The 24,101-nt window shown below is 37.0% G+C and overlaps 1 long non-coding RNA gene across 5 annotated transcripts in view; it reads right to left on the reverse strand.

Annotated features, from left to right (window-relative positions):
- Positions 1-24,101, reverse strand: part of LOC134483425 (uncharacterized) — a 602,791-nt gene that overhangs the window by 112,863 nt on the left and 465,827 nt on the right. For all 5 annotated transcript variants that reach the window (XR_010060299.1, XR_010060303.1, XR_010060302.1 and 2 more), the window contains 6 exons: positions 15,900-15,995; positions 11,887-11,951; positions 7,620-7,738; positions 7,359-7,474; positions 5,481-5,546; positions 3,747-3,958 (listed from right to left, as the gene is read on the reverse strand). This is a non-coding gene — a long non-coding RNA (uncharacterized LOC134483425). The remainder of the gene's footprint in view (positions 1-3,746; positions 3,959-5,480; positions 5,547-7,358; positions 7,475-7,619; positions 7,739-11,886; positions 11,952-15,899; positions 15,996-24,101) is intronic.

Raw genomic sequence — 24,101 nt, forward strand, 5'->3', positions numbered from 1 at the left:
TGAGTAAGAAATACAGTACATTCCTCTATATTTAATGCAATGGAAAGGAAATGAGAGATATAGATAGAAAGAGAGTGATACAGAGAAATAGGAAGAGACAGAGAGAAAGGAGAGAGAGAGAGAGAGGGAGAAAGATGCTAGACAAGGTAAGTCAGAAGAATCAGTAGATTTTGAAGATGTTAGCTACTAGAGTAATTAGATCAACTGAGAAGGTATTACTAACAAATCAACCCAATAATCACTGGGTATCGAAACTTGAGGTTACCAGATTTCTCTTTGGGTTTCCAGGTGCCCCTCTGATATAAAGCAGAAAACTACTCTGAGGAAACAAGGCTGATTAATATAGACTGGGACATTACAGAGAGGCGATCAAGAGCTAGAAGGTACAAATATAAAGCACAGAGGTCAGGGAATCTTATTGTTTCAAATCTGCTGGTGAAAATGTAACGAGAAAGGTATTCTGATAACAATAGAAAAGCAAATTTTTTGTCCAATGTATATGGAATTCAAATGATGCTCAAATACAAATCCAAGAGCAAGAAGTATATTTTGCTTGATTGCCAGGAAAGTGAAGGACATACATTTTATTGAATCAGGGACATGGCTGAGAAATATTACCCTGGATTTAGGGAGGTTTATTGTTCAGAGTATCTAGTACCTGACATGCCCATGATAAATTCTGTTTGAAGGAAAGAAGTACTGAAGGGGTGAGATTGGGATAAAGATAGAGATGAAAAATAATATGCAGGTGAGAAATAAGTAGACAGCTATTTTGATAGAGCCTTTTCCCAGTGGAGAAAGCAACAGAGATGCTACACAGAGCAGTTTAAGCCAGATTCAAATGTTATTTCTCTTATGCCACAAAGGTTCTTGGTGCTTCAGAGGGATGGCAGGGTGCTTTGAAATAACTATTTCACTTCCACTGCATCAGGAGTGTGAACTATATCCTTAACCTATTCTGTCTTCAGCCTGTACTATTATACAATAAGGGACAAATTGATGGTCTTAGAGGATAAGATCAACATTCCTATTAAGTCACATGATATCAGTGTTGTACATTTCTAGCTTGACTTGTGTGTATTAGGCCTAAGCAATACCAACAATGTGAGTCTCATTTGCAATGTAGTGAGTGGGGAGCTTTCTTCACCAAGTGCAAGCACACCAGTAGATGATCTACATTCTCCATCACTGCTGCCAAACTGAAGAGAAAGTAGAATAAAGAAGGAGACATCTCACAATCCTGATTGCAGCACATTTTTAACCACATATATTGTTTGTATATTGTTTAATCAAAAAGTCATGTGGTTTCAAAAACAAAAATCTTGACATTTCCACCACAGTTCTTACCAGTGCACAGTTTGCACAGACACAGTTGTAAATTGTTAGTGATATCCTACTGGACAGAGGATGGTGGTCAAATGCCTTCCCTCAGGCTGGCCTTGAAATCACAGAACATCAAATCTAGCTGATTTTCTTCCAATAGTTCATCCTTGATTTCTTTCCTTAGCCAACCAATAAAGCTTTCTTTTGGAGAATTGGCTATCAACAGTATGAAATCCAGAATATCTGTTCAATGCAGGTTCTGGTTTATTATCCTTCTCGTAAGTGTATTATTTCCCTAAAGTTCAGCCTTATAATTGTACCCCAAGGTCTGTCTGCAGGAATTGGGAAACACTAGAAGTTCATACATATCATAATGTAATTCCCATTAGTAAAAACAGTATACTCATGTGTATGAGTTTACATTGAATTGAGTTATATATTAGTATATAAGCAAAGATTGTTTGTCAGGAAATATCACTAAGACCAACTTCCCTGCATTAACAAACATCTTACTCAGGAAATACCAATGCAAAAAAGGATCAATTTCCTACAGCAATGTTAGAGAGACCCATGTGACATGGAGATCATTTATAGTCAGGATTCTTCTCTGTCATAAGCATACTACTAAAATCATGGATAGTTTTGATTATTCAGAAAGTCAGAATATTTTAAAAATGGCAGTAGATCTCAAAATTCAATACAATTCTAAAATGCATCAGTTTTGCTGATATGGACTCAACTTTCTGAAAAAAGGTACAGTTGTATAAAGTGAGTTTTTTAAAAATACCATGTTATTGGTTATTGTTTTGTATTAGTGTTTGAGTACATGTCTATGGAGCATATGCCATTTGGTCTGAAAAAGGCCAGAAGAGTGCCTCAGTTCACTTGTGACTGTCGAACTGATCATGATTAGCAGAAAAGTAGGCAATGGAGTCAACACTTTCTCTGGGAGAGTAGTCGGTACTCTTAACTGTTGAGAAATCCTTTAGGGCAAAGGCAGGTTTTTTAATGACACTTAACTAGTACTAACACTCCTAAAAACTGGAACATCAATCACCTTCAAGGAATGTTGCAGATTAAATGGTTTTGTTTGGAAGTTGTGGATTGACTGCAAAAGCATAGACATAATATTTCTAACAGAAAAGAGGAAGTACTTTCCTTGTCTCATGACAGTGATAATAATTATGAAAAATGTTAATATGAATCTTATTCTAGCATTATTGGCTCTAGGAGGATATTATTGACATACAGACATAAATATGAGAATGAATTACTGACCATTTCTACAGAATTTGTGTCACTTTATGTTATGAGGAGTGTTATATGGTCTTTTCCTTATATCCATAACTCTCCTGGCTCTTGCAATTAAGACAGATCTCAGCATACCTCCTCACCTGTATCAGAAATTACAGTGAAAGGGAAATTTCAAGGAACTTAACTTTTAATTTTAATTTTCCTATGCTGATATTGAGAACCAGGGAAAAACATCAAATTTTGTAAAGCGCACATTTGATGTTAAAATTTATGAGAAATGTTTTGTGTGTTCATTAGATGAGAGATATTTAAAAAGGAAGATTTTACTTGAAAGAAAAAAACTTTAATTATTGAAATGACACTGCTAAACTCCAGAAGAGCATTTGGCAAAGAAGTAAAAACCTCTAGTTATTGAGAGTTCTGAAAGTACAAAGGAAAACAATTTTAATAGTAATGATAAGATTTTATCCCCTCTTTGGGATTGAAGAATTCAAGTTTGGCCTTACATTCTTGTTAATATTGTTTCAGTTTTCTCATGGGAGTCATGAGCTTTTGGGCTTATATTCACTGACCAATCTTGGTTACCACACTCAGGAAAATATTTTCTAGTTCCACCCATAGGCCTGCAAAATTCATAAAGTGATTGTTTTTAAATGGTGAGTAGTATTCTCTTGTGTAAATGTATATTTCCTCTACCCAATCTTGTGTTGAGGGACATCTAGATTGCTGATGCCGAGCAGGGCCTGTCGATAGGAGACTAGTATAGCTCTGCTCTGAGATGCTTTACCTACATCTGACTAAGACAGATGCAGATGCAGCCAACTATTGGACTGAGCCCAGGAACCAAAATGGAAGAGCCAGGGGAAGGACTGGAGGAGCTGAAGGGGATTGCAATTCCATAGGAAGAACAACATCAACTACATCAACTAACCCGGACCTTCAGAGCTCCCATGGACTAATCTACCAAAGAAACAGTATACCTGCGTTTGTCTATGGCTCCTGCTATATATGTAGCAGAAGAGTCCCTTATCTGGCATGATTGAAATCTGAGACTTTTGGTCTGTCCTGCAGAGGTTTGTTGGTTACCCCACTGTATTAGTCAGGGTTTTCTAGAATCACATAATTTAAGGGTGGTCTCTATATAGTAAGGAGATTTGCTGATGACTTACAGTCTGTAGTCCAACTCCCCCACAATGGTCAGCAGCAGCTGTGAATGGAAGTCCAAGGATCTAGCAGTGTCTCAGTCTCACATCTCAGACAGGTGAGGAGAGGATCTTCCATCTTCCAATGTCCTTATGTAGGTCTCTAGCAGAAGGTGTGTCCTAGATTAAAGGTGTGTACCACCATGCCTCGATCTTGGACTTGCTTTGTCCCAGATGACCTAGAACAGCGAGATCTCCTTGTCTTACCCTATGCTTCCAGATCTCCATGCCAAGAACTAGGCCAGAAACTTGGATCTTTCATCTTCAAGATCAGTATCACAGGTGAGCCTTCCAATTCTGGATTGTAGATAATTCCAGATATAGTCAAGATGACAATCAGGAATAGCCACTACTCCCCTTATAGCGGAATGCAAGAGGGGTGAGGCAGGAGTGAGTGGGTGGGTGTGGAATCACCTTCTTAGAGGCAAAGGCTTTTGTGGTGGGGAGGGAATATCAGAAAGGGGACAACATTTAAAATGTAAAAAAAAGTATAGTAATTTATAATAATAAGCAAAGAAATAAAAACAAAAACATCAACAGCAAAATCCTGGAATATTCTAAAAAGGACTTTATTTCTCTCCACAATTGAATTTCATTCAGGATGTTTTTAGGATATTTGTATATATTCATCTAAAATTATATCTTAATAAGAACCACTTTTCAATGAGCAGGTATATATCACCATGCTCATATGAATAGTTTTCTCATCCCTCCCTTTTCAAGATGATGTCTTACTATTATGAAACTTCTTGTGCATGTCTTCCTCAGTTCAATAAATTTATATCCAGTGGTCATTCGCTTGCTCTTTGTCTATAAACCAATTCCCGACAATGAGTGCTGTTCTACAAAATGACTCAGAAAGAAGACTATGTTGAACTCTCTTAATTTACCACAACTAACAGCTTTACTGACAGTCTAAAAGTAGTAATGAATATTAAAAAAACAACAATAATTGATAACAAACTTTCAAACAAAAGATAAATGTCATAATACCGTAAGATGTATTATGTGGCACTAAAGGAAATATATACTATAGAAATTTGTCTCTCATATTTTATTCTAGAGTCATTTTGGCAGAAATATTAAAACAATGTAGGAATCAAATGTCCTGTAGTAAACATTCACATTGTATTAGAGGAATCAGATAGCAATTAACGTTTTAGAAATTTTACAAAGCTATTAAAAAATTCGATGCAAAAAGTTCCTTTTAAACTTGTGCCAACTGACTCATGATTTCTTTTCTTTTTTTATTTTTTTCGGAACTGGGGACTGAACCCAGGGCCTTGCACTTGCTAGGCAAGCACTCTACCACTGAGCAAAATACCCAACCCCGACTCATTATTTCTTAATCTCTGTAATAACCCTGAATTCTTTTTGTCACTATTTTTAAAAGCAAAACTTTCTTTAGTATGTATTTGTAAATATTTATCTGAAGAAAACAATGTTAAGATAAAATGATAGGCCTTATATATCAATATAATTGCAAACGCGTGGTTCTAAGGATGAAATCCAACACTTGCAAAAATAAAAGGCAAAGCACTGCATTTTGCTCTAGCAACCACAGTAACATAAAGAATGTGGATGTGCCTTTATGTTTGCCAGCAGGCAAAGTTTAAATCAAAAGGAACTTTGGTTCTTGTAGTTTCATTACATTTTCTCTCACTGGAGGTATGTATACTGTACAGTGCTTTTATGACTTACTTTCTGTCAAAGGTCTACTGACTGGCTCCCATAGATGCAATAGAATCTTAGTTTCCATGGAGGGAACTGAAAGTGAAAGAACATATTTAGCTTAAAACTGAGTTAATATCAGTATTGCCAAAAAAGAATCTTTCATGATTTGCTCTATTTTTAAATCCACTCATCAAAGTAGTCTAGTAATGAGATTAAAAAATTGTAACAAGAAAATCTGAAGCAACCTTTCCATTAGTTCATCCAGAAGGAATTAAATCACTGATGTTTGCATCACTCAGTCTTGAAAGGATTTATAATTAATTTTATCGTAACATGCTATGCTATGTTTAATTGATATGTCTTAGGGAAACTTGTTTTCTTTGAAAGTAACGTTGGAGAAGTGGATTTGGATCATAGAAAAGATATGGGAGAGGACTGCATGAAGAGGAGAGAGGGGACACTCTATAGGGTATTTAATAAATGAGAGAAGAATTTTGAAATAAATAATAGAAAATCTGAAATGTAAAACAATAGAAATTGAATAATGCTAACCCCCAGATCAAGATTTCAAAATTTTGGTTTAAGCCCATATTTTTTCTAAGTATATATGCAATGAAAAGACATTTTAGGAACCGAGTTATGTTTATCCTACAAAACATAATTACCTTACCAGCTACTGGGAGGAAAAGAGTAGAAGGAAGGGAAAAAGGGGACAAAATTGGGTGTAGGAGAACAAAATGATAGGCAGACTGTGAGGAAATTGAACAGATGTGTAGAGCAATGAGGGATAGGGAACAGTAGGTAGCCTCCAGAAAGTCCCAGATGCCAGAAAAGCCAGAGGCTCCTGGAAGCAAAGGGGACGAGATTAGCTGAACTGTCCAACAAAGGGAGGAAGAAACTGTAGAGACAATATCCAGAGTTTAGGGAAGGCCCCCAGTTGGGGGATGGGATCTCCACATTTTAACTCATCTCCAAATTTTAACCCAGAATTTCTCCTGCTGATGGCAATACAGGGACAAAGTGCAGAGCAGAGCCTGAAGGAAGGGCCATGTAGAGACTTCCCGACCTGATGATCTATCCCATGTACAGAAAACCAACCCAGACAGTATTGCTGATTTCAAGAAGTGCATGCTGACAGGATCCTGAGAGAGCTGTCTTTTGAGAGGCTCTGCAAGAGACTAACATATACAGAAGCAGATGCTTGCAGCCAATTATTGAACTGATTGATACAGCACAATGGGACTCAAATTGAGGAGTCAGGGAAAGGATTCAAGGAGGTGAACAGTTTTGCAACCTGCTAGGAAGTACAACAATCTCAACCAACCAGACACCCCAGAGCTCCCAGGGACTATACCACCAACCAAAGGTACAATGGAAGGATCCATGGCTCCAGCCACATATTTATCAGAGGGTGGCTTTATCTGGCATCAATGGGAGAAGAGACACTTGGTTCTATGAATGTTAGATGCTCCAGTGTAAGAGAATGCCAGGACAGTGAGGAGGAAGTGGGTGGGTCAATGGGAAACACCCTCATAGCAGCAGGGGTAGCGGGAATGGGATATGGTTTTGCATAGGGTAAACCTGGAAATGAGTTAATATTTGAAATCTAAATAAATAAAATATCCAATTAAAATGAATAAGTAAAAATAAGAAATTAAAGTGTTGTTTATTTAAGGAGGAAAAGCTTTGTTCTACATGCAAAACAAAAGAAATTTTGAGAGGAATGGCATGTCTTCATTTTGACTTCTCAGCACTTGATGCATTTACTAAGAAAGATGACATCTGTCTTCCTTTCAGAAAGACCCAAAGCACAATGACACAGAGGTAATTGGTGAGCCGTAATGAAAACTAGCATGTGTTCTGGGACAATCTAAACGTGTTAATGTTTATCACCAAAGGAGTTACCTTTGATTACTGTTGCCAGAAATACTGCCCCATCATTGCTGGCTGTGTGTTGCCACTTTCACAGCTTCAAGACTTCAACTAATAAATTCATATTAGTTATATAAATTGGAGTGCAACTGAAATGAAAAATATATGCAAGAGTACGCCAATACAAAATGAAGAATAAATATTGCACCCATAATAATGGTCAATTAAACTAATCAATTAAATTAAACATTTAAATTTCTACTATGTATGTACTCACAGCAAAACATTTCTCACCATCCATTATTTCTCTCAGGCAGCTTCAGACGATTCTCATTGATCTTTAACAATTGTGATGACTCGTGTGTAATATGGTGTGGCAGAAAACAGGGTACTGCATCATTCTTTCAACGACTCTGAAGAAGAGCATACGTTAGATGTCCCAAGTAGTATAGGTTTTTTTCTTTGGAATGACTCTCTAAATCCTTTTGAAAAAAATAAGAATAGTTAAATTGTATTCTTGGGTCCCTCTGTGTTCTGATAGCCCCAAATTTGGATCTAGCTCAAGGGGAGGCCCCAAGACAAGACATACATACTGAGGCTTTGGGGGCATTCATGAAAATAGACCAATCCTGACTTTCCTTCAATATAATCAAAAAGCAGTTCAAAGAGTCATCTGCTGATATGTGTACCCAAACAATGAACCATGACCTCTCTGATTGAATTAAGGAAAAGCTGGAGGAAGCTGAGGAGGAGGGGAATACTGTCAGAGGACCAGCGGTCTTAGATAACCTGGACCCCTGTGATCTCTCAAACACTGGATCACCCCCCAGGCTGCATATACCAGCTGAGATGAGGCCTCGAACACATATAGAAAAACCATCTCCTGGAACTGAGTTCAGTCAGAGAAGGTGCACTTAATCATCAAGAGTCTGGAGTCCCCAGGAAGTTTAGATTTCTGTTGGATTGGGTGGTGTTGGGCAATCCTCTATGACACTGGAGGCAGGGTCATGAGAAACTATGGGATGTGGAACTGTCAGGGGGTTGTGTGGACCAGGAGGGGAGTATAACCTGTGATGAACTTTTTGAAGAGTTTTCCATTATTTTCTTGTTTTGTTGAAAGCTAGATGGTTCCGTGAGCACAGAGTTAACCACACTTTCAAGAATACCTTGGCTTGAGGTTTTTGGGCAAGAATGAATAATTTGTCGAATATCTATGAGTACCAAAGGTACTTTCTTCCATGAGAATAAATTTTTAATGGCAATTTCAATTGTAGTAGGCTGATTTATCTACTATCATATTTTTTATTTTTTACTTTTCCTATTAAATATCTCCATGAAGTGTAGAGCTTCATATTTTCATATCTCTATTCATGAACTACATGTTTCATAAATTTATTAACAAATTTGTATTCGTAATCTGTATGGCTTCTTTTATACTGATGAAATGGCAAAATTGTGTGTGTGTGTGTGTGTGTGTGTGTGTGTGTGTGTTTGTGTGCATGTGTTGAAATTGCTTAATATCCCCATCTAAAGTATGTTTCAATGGTTTAGGTACTTTTTTCACTATGGATTGCCTCTGAATACTAATCTTTCCATTGTCTTTTGTACCCCAATTTCCATGTCTTTTACTTACGTGTATCTTTTTGGTATTCAAAGACAAATTTCTTCCTTTAATTACCCGTAATTGACCATGAAATGATGTTTTCATTTAAGGAAAAGTTCACCATCCTTAGTAATCACAAATATGCACATCATAACCATATCAAGATATTATTTTTCACTAATCTGTATGACAAAGTTCACACATGCTAATTAGGATGATGAGTAATAAGAAATCTCATCCATCGGTCCCCAGCTCCGAAAAAAAGAACCAAAAAAAAAAAAAAAAAGAAATCTCATCCACTGCTGGTGAAAAAAGACACTAGTTCTGCCCCTTTAGAAATCAGTTTGGTTTTCTGGGAATGGTTTACCTAAAGTTACAGGTGTACCATTGTTGGATATACATCCATGGGAATCCATATCATATTATAGAGACACTTACTAGTTACTCTTTGCGGCTAAAATATTCACATAGTTTTAATTAGGAAAAAGTCTATATTGTCATAATGGACAAATTGATAATATAATATGTTATATTACAAAAAATATTGTCAAGCTCTTAAAAATGAAATAATGGGACTCATAGTTAAATGGATTGAACAAAAAAAAAACAAAAACAACAGCAACAACAACAACAAAACCTCATTATGAGTTATCCAGAACCTGAAAGACAAATGCAGTCTGTATCAGCTTATATTTGGATGTTTTAAGACATGAAAAGGGCATATAAGGATTAGGATGGAGGGAAGGATTTTGTGAGGATTGAGAAATAATATAAATAATTATGGGGATATTTGGGAGTGGCATTGGGATGAAGCAATTATGTGGAGACAGGGGAATGAAGAGGATAGAGTGGAATATTAAAGAGAACAGCTAATATTATGTGTCATATCAGTTCTTAATATATAACATAAATAAAAATAATACAAGTAATTTTAATAAGTAATGGGAGGGAATGACCAAACTAGACATCTCTGCCTAACAAATAAAATCTCCAACCCAATGTATTGCCTATATCTATTATATTTTTGGCCAATGAGTCCTCATTGTAATGCTCCAGTCACTTCGAACTATTGCCTAAGCTATTGATTGCTCCACACAACTGATGATGGCTCTATTGTTGAAGACAACACCTACATTACTTTTGTACACAGGACAAGCAGGAACCTAACTAAAACCTTTACCTGTTGAATAGTATTGCTGTTACTGAAATGTCTTCTGCATAGTTACTGAGGGAAAACTGAAACACCAACCCACCTCTACACTATCTGATCTACCACACTCAGCTGCCTACAGGATATTCTGTTTCAACAGTGGCACCTTCAAGAGAGTAAGCAAACACTATCTGACTTGATTTGAGACAATGAGATAGAACACATTTCTACCATTGTTCTAATGGCAAAATGCTGGAGTTTAAGGCTTAAAGCAGGTATTATTGTCTGCTATAGAAATGTAGCTATGAAATGATTCCTAATAACATTCTATTATGCCCATATATTAATATATTGCTCTATAGTCATCACAAAATCTAGCATAGACAATAGATGGGGCCAGATACAGAGATCTATATATGCCAATATACAGAGTGGAAGACCTTGGATCACCCTCTGTAAATGAGTCATTGCCATTCAAGCTCTTCCTTCATGCCTCAGGAAAGATTTGTAGAAGAAATAGTAGAAATATTGTAAGGCACAATGATACGGGGAGGAATTCAAGCAAGTCAGCAATAATGTCGAGGTATAGCAGGACTGATACATATATGGACTCATATAAATCAGGAAAGCATGCACAAGATTTGCACACGTTTTGCCGGTCAAATTAATTTGGGGTCCATCCACTAATAACTGGAAATGAATGTGATCTTCCTTGCTAAGAAGCTCTCTCCACTTGACAAAATTTTCTAATATCAAAAACAGTTTCATGGGAGTAGAATACACACTTAGGCAGGGGTTTCATTCTAACTTAATGAGTCAATAGTAATTTTGAATTTTTTGATTCATAATATATTATATTTTTAACTATGCTGATAATTTCTCATATATTGATTCCAAATTTAATATCTTCATGGGATTTTCTCTATAAGCATGTATCTCTGTGTGTCTATTTGCTTCTTGTGTTTTATCCTTTCTGATTCCTATGATTGTTTGTACTCTTTCAGTATGGTTAATTTTTTCTTTTCATGTTTTCTAAGGGGTGCTATAAGAACATGATGAATTAGGTAATTGTGGAGTTAGAAAGAATCAGGAAGGGCAAAATAAGGTGGCATTAGAATATATTGTCTGAAAAAAATCAATTATCAAAAATTACTAATTCAAAAGCTAATATAGATGCCATAGTCATTCATTTTCAGGTATTAAAGTTTAATTGAGTGTGTGTGTGTGTGTGTTTGTGTGTGTGTGTTTGTGTGTGTGTGTTTGTGTGTGTCTGTGTGTGTGTGTCTGTGTGTGTTTGTGTCTGTGTGTGTGTGTTTGTGTGTGTGTGTGAAGAGTCAGTTCACTACATGTGCATGTATATGTATTCTAGAGAGCAAACTCAAATTGTCAGGCTTAAACAGCAATCACCTTTGTCTGAATTGTCAGGGTGACAGGATGCCTAGGTAGCCCAAATCTGTTCAGAAGAGGAGAGGGAGGATAGGGGAAAGGTAGTGGGAGGGGTGGTGATTTGGGAGGGTGACAGCAAGCAAAATGTAAAGGGAAGACTTAAAGTATAAAATTAAAATTTAAAAAGTTAAAAATAATTTCACATATATATGTTCTAGTTGGAATAAATATATAACTCAGAAAACTAATAATATCATGGGTCTCTATTTTATTGGAGGGGAGTATTTAAAAAAAACAATGGTATAAATACGAAGGGAAACTAGTGACAGACTAAGTGTCTTAGTAAGGTTTTTACTTCTGTGAACCGAAACCATGAGCAATGCAACTCTTATAAGGATCACATTGAATTGTGGCTGACTTACAGGTTCAGAGGTTCAGTCTATTATCTTCAAGGTAGAGGCATAGCAGTTTTGAGGCAGACATGGGGCTGTAAGAGTTGAGAGTTACACTTATATTATGAATGCAGCAAGCAGAAGATTGGATCACCGATAGCTTAGATGTGGTTATTAAAGACCACACACACAGGGACACACCTACTCCAACAAAACTACATCTCCAAATAGTGCCACTAGCTGGGCCAAACATATACAAACCACTGAATTACATGGTGATGCTAGTAGAAGCTGAGATTTGCAGAGTGAATATGAGGAAGGATAAATATCCCTAAAGTCATTTTGAAAAAGGCTTATGGAAGCAAACTTATGCAAAAGAGACTTCACTACACAAATATACATATAAACTTTTTTCAAATAGGTTTAACTAGTAATAAGACAATGATTTTCCACTGGACATTATAACCTAACAAATACATAGTCCAGTGCCAGTATCAGTATTGGGTTGTCTACTTTGAATTTACATTCCAGAGAATTCCCATATAGTCTAGCCCATTACAAACCTTCTTGGTTACCATACAGAAATTGAAATTAGGACCCTATTGCTGAAGTCAACTCATGCTTAAGTCAAAGAACAGAGATAAATTTATTTAGCATTGACCAATAAGCTTGATTCTATTATGTATCTTAGTGGATAAGATTCATAATACCAGAATATATGAGGCAGGCTACTGCAGGAAAGATGTAATCACCACTTTGTCAAGCTTGGAAATACTTCCTGCCAATTAATTCCAACTGATACAATGATGAACTGCCTATCATGAGAATAACCAAAATTTTTAATTAGAATTCTGTCCTAAATGAAATCTATAATCGGCACCAAATATTTTAGAACTGTTACAAAACAATGTGTATATATATATATATATATATATATATATATATATATATACATATATATATATATATAAGAGAGGAAATAAATACTTTAGAAAAAGTATTATTTTTTTTCTTTATTAACTTGAGTATTTGTTATTTACATTTCGATTTTTATTCCCTTTTCCGGTTTCCGGGCAAACATCCCCCTAACCCCTCCCCCTCCCCTTCTATATGGGTGTTCCCCTCCCCATCCTCCCCCCATTTCCCCAACAATCACGTTCACTGGGGGTTCAGTCTTGGCAGCTTCCCCTTCCACTGGTGCTCTTGCTAGGCTATTCATTGCTCCCTATGCAGTTGGAGCCCAGGGTCAGTCCATGTATAGTCTTTGGGTAGTGGCTTAGTCCCTGGAAGCTCTGGTTGCTTGGCATTGTTGTTCGTATGGGGTCTCGAGTCCCTTCAAGCTCTTTCAGTTCTTTCTCTGATCCCTTCAAAGGGGGTCTCATTCTCAGTTCAGTGGTTTGCTGCTGGCATTCACCTATGTATTTGCTGTATTCTGGCTGTGTCTCTCAGGAGAGATCTACATCCGGTTTCTGTCGGCCTGCACTTCTTTGCTTCATCCATCTTATCAAGTTTAGTGGCTGTATATGTATGGGCCATATGTGGGGCAGGCTCTGAATGAGTGTTCCTTCTGCCTCTGTTTTAGTCTTTGCCTCCCTATTCCCTGCCAAGGGAACAGTATTATTTTTAATCTAGGAAAAAACTATAACCAACCAAAGTTTAATAGAAAATTCCAGAGAAAAAACCTTTAACCTGGAAAGGCAAGTTGGACAGATAACTTTTTAATAGAGAGTTAGAGGGGGGTTGGAGATTTAGCTCAGTGGTAGCGTGCTTGCCTAGCAAGCGCAAGGCCCCGGGATCGGTCTCCAGCTCCAGGAAAAAAAAAACAACAACAACAAAAAAAAAAAACAAAAACAAAAATAAAAATAAAGATTTAGAGGAGTTAGAGGTTGAAGCCTCTTTAGTGTAATCATCCTGTAGGGAGCCTTCAGTGGTTGCTTTAACAAGAAACTGATTTGTCCAGTACCCCTGTGAGGGAAAAAAAACTTGGGAGAATAAACTAAACTCACATGGAATACTGAGGCATACATGCATTCAGAGGCAAACAGTATTCACCTTTGGGATGAATGCTCTCATATGACACAATGCATCTCCACATTGTATAGACCCAGTGTTCTGGCCTTACTGAAAACAAGTACATTTCTTGGCAGTGATCTGAGAGTACTAATGGACATAACTGTGGGAAGAATCTGCATCTAGAACTGTCAAGAACACTGCTACCTCCTTGGATTCTGAGGAAAATAACATGGTCATTCTCACATTGAAAGATTATTTTTTAAGGAACTTGTCACTATTTTCAATTAATCATTTTATTCATTGACATTCCAAATGATATCCCCTTAACCTGTTATCGCTTCACAACACCCCATGTCATCCCCCTTTCCCATCTACTTTGCCTCTATGAGTGTACTTCTACACCCATTAATGCACTCCTGCCTCACCACACTAGCATTATCGTATGATGGGGCCTAAAGTACCAATTGCCATACCCCCTGTGGATGTCAGATAAGGCCATCCAATGCTACACATGCATCTAGATCCCTGTTGAACTCCAGGTATACTTTTTGTTGGTGGTTTAGTCTCTGCTAGCCCTGGGTAGTCTCCTTAATTCACATGGTTCTTCCTATGGGGTTACAATAGCCAACAGCTCCTTCAGTCCTTCCACTAGCTCTTCCATTGTGGTCTCCAAGGCTCAGGCTGATGATTGGCTGTATCTGCAACTATTTTGCTTAGGTGCTGATAGACTCACTCAGGGAACAGCCATATCATGCTCATGTTTGCATGTGTTTCTTGGCATTGACAGTAGTGTTGGGTTTTGGTATCTGCAGACAGAAACGATCCCTAGATATGGCGGTCTCTGGATGGCCTTTCCTTTGGGTTCTGTCCCATTCTTTTGTCCCTGTCTTTCCGTTTGGCAGGAACATTTCTGGATTAAAATTTTTGAGATGGGTTGGTTGTCCCATTCCTCAACTAGGGATTCTGCTAATTTACTGCAGGTGTTCTCTTCAGGTTCTATCTCTCCTTTGTGGGTTATTTCTGCTAAAGTCATCCCTGTTTGGTTCTGGGAGCCTCTTGTTTTGTTAGCATCTGGGAATTCTTAGAAGCTACACTCCGTTCCACTGTCTTCACTGCTAATTATTTCTATACAGATTCCAGACTTCCTGTATTTCTCTTCTATCCCTTCCAATACCTGATTTGTCCCTTCTTTTTCCTTCTCCCTCCTCACTTCCTTCCAGGTCCCTCCCTTCCTCTGTCTCTTGTAATTATTTTGTTCTCTCTTCCATGTAGGATCAATGCATCCACATTTTAGGCTTCTGAATTCTTACCCTAGATATCCCTCAACACTGTGTCCATAAACAACTGAATGAATATTGAAAATATGGTACATTTACACAATGAAATATAACTCACTTCTTGAAATAATGAACTTGTGGAACTCCTACTTAAGCAGATGGAACTGGAAAAAATTCATCCTCACTGGGAAAAATCATCCTGAGTGAGGTACTCAGGACCCCAAAGAAAAATGTAGATGTGATCACTTAAAACTGCTTCTTAGCTTTTAATCCTTACAAATGCCTGTAAGAATCCTTAAATTCTCAGTGGTAAGATATGGAGTAAGGACCAAGGAAGGATGGAAGATTTTCCTGAGTAACTAAAAAATACAATGAAATCTGGAGATATTTCAAGTAATATGATATTGGAATAGTAATATTAAATACAGGAATGGATGAAAGTAGGTTAGGGGAAGACAGAATCTGTGGACCATCTGAAGAATGTTATAGAAAAATACTACAGTAGAGGCTCCTCAATATGTAATATGTAAACGGAATATTCTTAAAATACATCAACAAAAAATGGGGAGAGTACAACCTTACTGCCTTCTTTTACAACCAAACCCCCCTCCATTACCACATATGGGGTACATGTAACTGAGTTCTAATGACTGAGATCTCACAGAAACTCTCAAATAATGTATGTTACTACCAACATTTTTGGTTGCTTTACAAAAGCTGATAGCAAAGCCATATTGATGAAACCACACTTACCTCTCTCATTGAACATGAAGAGGTTTCCGTTGGTGACTAACTGAATATTCACCCTTCTAGATAGTGTTCATGGATTGGAGAATTTATTCATACCTCCTAAGGAGAAAAGCAAAGAGGATATTGCTGAAATCCTTCAATTTACAATGATGAGCTCTCTACAATGTACACAGGTGCAATAGTGGTACAAATATGGTGAGAGTAAGTAACAATTATTTGATTAGATTCAATACTCAGACCATGAGACACATTCATGGCATTGCTCATCTGCTTAAGGAAAGGGAAATACGTAGACTGTGGACCAAGGGATGTACCAAACACTATTGTTTTTAAGCAAAAAAATGTGCAATTTAAAGAATCCTAGTAACATTCTGTCATTCCCTTTAATAAGTATATTGCTCAGCTATGATCTCAGAAGCTATTATCTGTTATAGTTGAGAACAATGGCAGAGCCACATACCTGAACATTGTGTAGAGAGTAAAAGAGATTTGATAACTAAATCATAAATGAAAATTCTCTATCAATACTCTCCCTTCACCTCTCATGAATCTTTCTGCTTGGAGAAATCTAAGAGCCAGTGGGGATGGAAACAATGTCTTCCAGATGTAACAGGCCAAACTAACTCACACATGATCACATGTAGATCATGACAACATGCATGCGATTTGCATAGAGTAAAGTGGATTAGCCCTCACTACAGAGAGAAAAAACTAAACATGATCTCCCATCTCTAACCATGAAGCTATTCCCAATATACAAATGTTCGTAAAGGAGAAATTAATTTAATATGGTGGAGTCTCACTGATTATAGAAATCACATTCATGGAAGGTGTTATTCAAAGTAGTAGACAGCCAAATCATATGAACTCAATTGTACCTTGACAGTAAATTTTTGATTCCTAATGCTGGGTCTCTCAACATAAAACCATATATAATGGAACAAAGAAGAAAGACTGCCCCAGTAGATTTCATTATAAGATCATGATGTATACACACAATAAACTTAGTTTGCTGGGCATAGAGAATTCAACTTTGAGCTATCCAGGACAGTCTCTCTGTGGGTTTCTTTCATAATGCCAGTAACACTATTCAGGCTTCTTTTAGAAAAAAATAATGGTTTCCTTATCCATTAATAATCTTTATATGCTACAGTAATTAATGGCCTGGTAAAATGCACTAAAATTCCAATTGTGCAAAGTGTATTTTGTGCTTAACCAACCATATTATTAATTAGAAGTGAGGCCACTTCTACAGGAGAGAATTCAGGAATGATACTACAAAAATGGTCAATAAACTTGGCCAGGGAACTTAAATATCCTAGCAGAGAACACACTAATGTTGTTTTTCTAAATCTCCATTTTGTCCAATTCCCTTTTAATTATTTCTAATATGTCCTTTGGTATATGTTGCTAATTATTTCAGTAGATAACAATTTTATTACTAATGTTTTTGTTTGCACATTGATAAATATCTACATAAAGGACTGTGAAAAAAACAAAAGTCAGTACTCAGACACAGTTGGGAATTCTAAAACTTCCCATACTGGGTAAAATCTAGAGGACAGGAACGAGTGATATGGGATGTCTCTATAAAAGACCTGACTCTTGTAAACACGGCTTTCTATAGTTAGGGTTACAAGTGTACCCCACGCAACATTGAGCACAAATTCAAGAAAGGAAGAAGGAGGGCTTCTCAATATTCCAACTCTATCTTCACACATTCTTACTAACATAGATGACAAATGGGGTAGCAAGTGTCGTGTTTCACCTAAAGAAATATTCAACATCTTTAATCATAAGGGAAATGCAAATCAAAACAACCCTGAGATTTCACCTCACCCCAGTGAGAATGGCTAAGATCAAAAACTCAGTTGACAACAAATGCTGGCGAGGATGTGGAGAAACAGGAACACTCCTCCATTGTTGGTGGGATTGCAGACTGGTACAACCATTCTGGAAATCAGTCTGGAGGTTCCTCAGAAAATTGGACATTGAACTACCTGAGGATCGAGCTATACCTCTCTTGGGCATATACCCAAAAGATGCCCCAACATATAAAAAAGACACGTGCTCCACTATGTTCATAGCAGCCTTATTTATAATAGCCAGAAGCTGGAAAGAACCCAAATGCCCTTCAATAGAGGAATGGATACAGAAAATGTGGTACATCTACAAAATGGAATATTACTCAGCTATCAAAAACAATGCCTTTATGAAATTCATAGACAAATAGTTGGAACTGGAAAATATCATCCTGAGTCAGGTAACCCAATCACAGAAAAACACACATGGTATGCACTCATTGATAAGTGGCTATTAGCCCAAATGCTTGAATTACCCTAGATGCATAGAACACATGAAACTCAAGACGGATGATCAAAATATGAATGCTTCACTCCTTCTTTAAAAGGGGAACAAGAATACCCTTGGCAGGGAATAGAGAGGCAAAGATTAAAACAGAGATAGAAGTAACACCCATTCAGAGCCTGCCCCACGTGTGGCCCATAAATATACAGCCAACCAATTAGACAAGATGGATGAAGCAAAGAAGTTCAGGCCGACTGGAGCCAGATGTAGATCTCTCCTGAGAGACGCAGCCAGAATACAGCAAATACAAAGGCTAATGCCAGCAGCAAACCACTGAACTGAGAATAGGACCCCTGTTGAAGGAATCAGAGAAAGAACTGGAAGAGCTTGAAGGGGCTCGAACAACAATGCCAAGCAACCAGAGCTTCCAGGGACTAAGCCACTACCTAAAGACTATACATGGACTGACCCTGGACTCTGACCTCATAGGTAGCAATGAGTATCCTAATAAGATCACCAGTGGAAGGGGAAGCCCTGAAGACTGAACCCCCAGTGAACGTAATTGTTGGGGGTAGGTCGGCAATGGGGGAGGATGTGCAGGGGAACACCCATAAAGAAGGGGAGAGGGAGGGATTAGGGGGATGTTTGCCCGGAAACCGGGAAAGGGAATAAAAATCGAAATGTAAATAAGAAATACTCATGTTAATAATATAAAAAAAAGAAAAGGAAAAAAAGAAAAGAAAAAAAAACGGACAGAAGCAGCAACAATAGATAAGAGGTCACCTTATGTGTAGCCATCATTGCTTGTGGTGCTGGGACAAGCAAAAGTGTAAGCCAGAGAGAAAGAACCCTAAGTGAGCTCGTGTTATTGGAGAATTCTTATCCCAGGAAGGGAAAAAAGGAAGGAAGTTGATGGTGCAGGGATCTGCAGATAACAGACAGAATGGACAACAGACAGAATGAACAACAGACAAATACAGATGGCACTGTTCACTGATACTGTTAATATAATCCCTGAAAGGGATGAACTCCTTTCAGGCAACAGCAACAAAAAGGAACAACACCAATAACAAAAGGCATTCTCTGGGCAGAACCTGTCTAGAAGGCATCCTGTCAATCATGTAACAATTTAGTCAGCCATCCATTCCAAACCCAGGTCTCCCAATACTTGTAAGATTGAAACCAAATCTATCTTGTATTCATATAACACAGAGTTGATACCTGTCTTTTGTACACTGCAAGTTTAATGTAAAGCCAAATGACAGGAAAGGCCCCTCAGGAGCAGCCCCTTTTCCAAACCAGAATTCAATGTATAGGCTTGTCTTCTAGAAGAATCAGAAGGACTCTGACTGCTTTGGTATCTGGGAGCACAGCAGGCATTTCAGACCTTTCTAGAATTAGCAAAGCAGATGAAGGAGACCCTGGAACATCTTGAGGGGGCAACTCCCTTGAAACCTCCACCCTGGTGAGGAAGGCCTGGAGTGAGGCTGAGTCCCAAGTGGTGTAGAAAATCTCATTGGGGCCTTCAATTTTGTCATGGATCACACAAGAAAGTTACTAATCAAACTAATTAAATATGTTGGGAGTTCTTCATTTAAGCCTTGGATCAAAATCAGGATCTTCTCACAATAAACCCTCAGACCCCCCCCCAAAAAAATAAAAATTGTTGCTATGAGATACTCACTGATTTGTTTGTATTTTAAATAGAGTCTTACTCACTAGATTTTGCTGGACTGGAAACTCACTTGTAGACCAGGCTGGCTTTTCACTCAGATTTATGAACTTTTGACTTGTAAGTGCTACAAGTAAACTAAGATGGCACCACAATTAGCTAGATTTTAATGTCAACTATATGTGTGTGTGTGTGTGTGTGTGTGTGTGTGTATATATATACATATATATATATATACATATAAATTCTCTGTCTGTCTGTCTATCTGTCTGTCTGTCTCTCTCTCTCTCTCTCTCTCTCTCTCTCTCTCTCTCTCTCTCTCTCTGTGTGTGTGTGTGTGTGTGTGTGTGTGTGTGTGTGTTTCTGAGAAATAATTTTGCAGAACAGTTTTAGCTTTTATAACCAGAATCGTCCCTCAGCATCACTATTCAACTTTAAAACTTGGTGATTCTGACGCCCAATGAATATGCAAAGAAAGTACAAACAAAAAATGGAGACTAGCACCTGAATGTTAATGATTGTACATTCAATTAGTTTTCAATAAATGTAAATATGATATTGACTTAGTAATTTCCTATTCTGCAAGACAAAATGTACCTGAGAAAAGGAAATGCATAAGGAATTATTAAATGTGCTTTGATTTTGGACAATCAGCACTGTGTACTATAATCAAGGGAGGAAAACATTTGCAAAACTTAAAAGGTGATTTTAAAGGAATATGGGAATACTCAGCTTCCTATTCCATAGCAAAGGAATTTATCAGAAGCTATCCCTGTGTGGCTAACTTTGGTTCAATATAGGAATGAGCAGATAAATATGGCAATTTATTAATTCATATCATATTGAGATAAAGGGATGACTACTCTTAAACAGGCTGGGCTACTGCAAATAAGTCCCTCTGAATCTTCTCTCAATGTTGGGGACTTTTAAAAGTTGCTGAAAAAACACTTCTGCAATCATGATTTTAAAGATACCTTTCAAATATTGATTCTGATTAGTAAAAAAGCCTGTGAAATTACAGTGCTGTTGTCTTGTGTTTATCAAAAATGTCAGAGGATACTTTTTAGCAAGTGTGCCATAAGTTATAGTAATTTATTATTTATAAAGGCAAACTTTGCATCAATCACTTGTTTTCTGGTCAGGAAGATGCTATGCAGAATAGACTGGATTGAAATATACATTGTTCCATTTTATCTTCCATTTGCCAGGTTAAGAAAACGGTTTTTATATAAAGGATGTTCTGTCTTCCAGACTGTATACAATAAACACAAATGGCAAGAGTAATAGAGGGTTTTCTAAACAAGAAAATGAATCCAAAATTTTTTGCGTCTATACTTATACTGTGTGTCAAACTGTGATTAGGACACTGAAAACACTGAAAGAAATTCCCGTGTTTTATATTATTATTGCGTGTTTGCTTATGTATTTATTGAATTACTTTTATTGGATTTTTTAAATTTATATTTCAAATGTTATTCCTTTTCCCAATTTCACAGACATAAGCCTGCTATTCCATCCCACTCCCCTTCTTCTATAAGGGTGTTCTCCCCTTCCACCCCCTCCTGCCTTCACCCCAACATTCCCCTACAATGGGGGTCCAACCTTGGCAAGATGAAGTGTTTCACCTTCCATTGGAGACCTACAATGCCTTCCTTTGCTACTTGTGCAGTTGGAGCCATGGGTCACTTCATGTACAGTCTTTGGGTAGTGGTTTAGTCCCTGGGAACTCTGATTTTTTGGCATGGTTGTTCTTATGGTGTTACAAGCCCATAATTTCTTTCGATCCTTTCTCTATTTCCTCCAATGAGGGTCCTTCATTTGCTACTCCAAACTCTATGTCCATATCCCCTCCTATGATTAATTTTCCCCACTTTATGATGGAGTGAAGAAAAACTCACATGTTGTGAGCTTTTCACTGTCTCTGATTAGTTGAGTCCTCCCTTTTCTCCTCTGTCTCCTCCTCCTCTTTTTTTTCTTTACTTAATTTCTGTTTATGTTCATACCCCTTTTGTTTTTTGGAACCTGTGAGACTGTATCTTGTTCTGTAGAATAGATTGGGCTCAATTTTGAAGTAAACATTTTAATTCTATCTTTTGAATGATATGATTAATATTTAAGCCAATGCATCTTGAATGCTTTTTATTTGATTTAAAAATGTGAATTTTGCTCTGATAATTAATTACTTTTAGTTACTATTAGATATTTTTGCAAAAAACAGCAGTCATGTTGAACATGCCCTTTTATCTAACAATTGAGAGGCATAAGCAGAAAGTCTACTCTGAATTTACTTACAGCAAGAATTACATGTTAGAAATTGTTCATAACAACAACAAAAATATATTAATAAAATTCAAATTGTAGTAGCAAAATATTAGTTCTTCTCTTTTCATATCTCCGGTGGTAAGCAGCAGGTTGCTAAATTATATCTCAAACCACAGAGAGGAAGCAGACAGACTTCATGAGTTTTTTCAAAGAGAGAAAGGCATTCCTAGGGTTATGTTTTTTTGAACAATGCCACATCTGATAACCTTCCACAGCATCAACTAGGAGTCACATGTTTAAAATTTAGGAAACAATAGTGGACATTTCATTCAAACTAGTGCATTCTACCCCCTCTCACCACAATCTCAAATCAATTTATAATAAAAACATATACTATACAAATGTAAAAGGCCCATTACTTTTCATAGAATGAAAACTCCTTAAAAGCATAAAGTGTCTTTTGTGCCTCAAGTCAATAATTTCAATGTTACCCCTGTAATATCAAAATATAGTTACATAGTTTTAGCATACAATGATGTCAAACATATATTAAGTTTTATCTAAAATGAACTTAGACTGTCCTAAGAAATTCTTAAGATGACCTTGAGTTTCATATTTTTCTGACCCTACCTCATGGTTTCTGTTTTTGTTGTGTGTATAGTATATATCCATTTGTGATGAAGGTCAAATTCAAATCTGTTTATGTCAGGCATAAATGCTTTTAATTTGATTTAAAAATGTGAATATTATCCTTTGTAGTGCTGGATTTGTAGAAAGATATTGTGTAAATTTGGTTTTTGTCATGGAATATCTTGGTTTTTCCATCTATGTTAATTGAGAGTTGTGCTGGATATTGTAGCATGGGGTGGCATAGAGTGTTCTCTTAGGCACTCTATGATATTCACAAAGGATCTTCTGGCTTTCATAGTCTCTTTTGATAAGTCTGGTGTTATTCTGATAGGTTTCCTTCCATATGTTTCTTGAACTTTTCCCTTACTGGTTTAATATTATTTCATTGTTTTTTGCATTTTAAGCTTTGACTATTATGTAACACAAGAAAATTCTTTTCTGGTCCAATCTATTTGGAGTTCTGTAGGCCTCTTGTATGTTTCTGGGCATCACTTTCTTTAGGTTAGTAAAGTTTTCTTCTATAATTTTGTTGAAGACATTTACTTGCCAATTAATTTGGGATTCTTCAATCTCTTCTATACATATAATCCTTAGGTTTGGTCTTCAATTGTTTCATGCAATTCTTGGATGTTTTGGGTCAGGACATTTTTGTATTTTTCATTATCTGTGATGCTTTTGTCAATGATTTCTATCATATTTTCTGCCAATGATATTCTCTTTTCTATATCTTGTATTCTGTCGGGGATTCTTGCATCTTGACTCCTGATTTCTTTCCTTGGTTGTCTATCCCCAGGCTTGTGTCTCCCTTTGTGATTTCGTTATTGTTTTTATTTCCATTTTTAAATATCGGATTGCTTTGTTCAATTCCTTCACAGGTTTGGTTGTGTTTCCCTGTAATTCTTAAGGGATTTTTGTGTTTCCTCTTTTAGGGCTCCTACTTTTGCTACCTGTGTTGTCCTTTACTTCTTTAAGGGAGTTATTTATGTCCTTCTTAAAGACCTTGATCATCCTCATGAGATGTGATTTTTAAAGGCAAATCTTGATTTTCTGGTATTTTGGATACACATTACTTGCTTTGGTGGGAGAACTGGGCTCTGATGATTGCTTCGTTTCTATTGCTTAGGTTCCCGTACTTGCCTCTCACCTTCAGGTTGTCTCTGGTGTTAGTTTGCCTTGCTGTGTCTGACAGTGGCTTGACCCTCTGTATGTCCATATGTAAGCACTGCTATAGACATGTTTTCTTTCAGCTAGATCTGGGAACAGAAAGCTGCTTCTTTGTTGGTTTGACCTGAACCTTCCAGGCAGATCACTGGAGCAGAAATATTGGTTTTACC

Source organism: Rattus norvegicus, chromosome 1 (genome assembly GCF_036323735.1).
Source record: "Rattus norvegicus strain BN/NHsdMcwi chromosome 1, GRCr8, whole genome shotgun sequence".
Taxonomy (NCBI): Eukaryota; Metazoa; Chordata; class Mammalia; order Rodentia; family Muridae; genus Rattus; species Rattus norvegicus.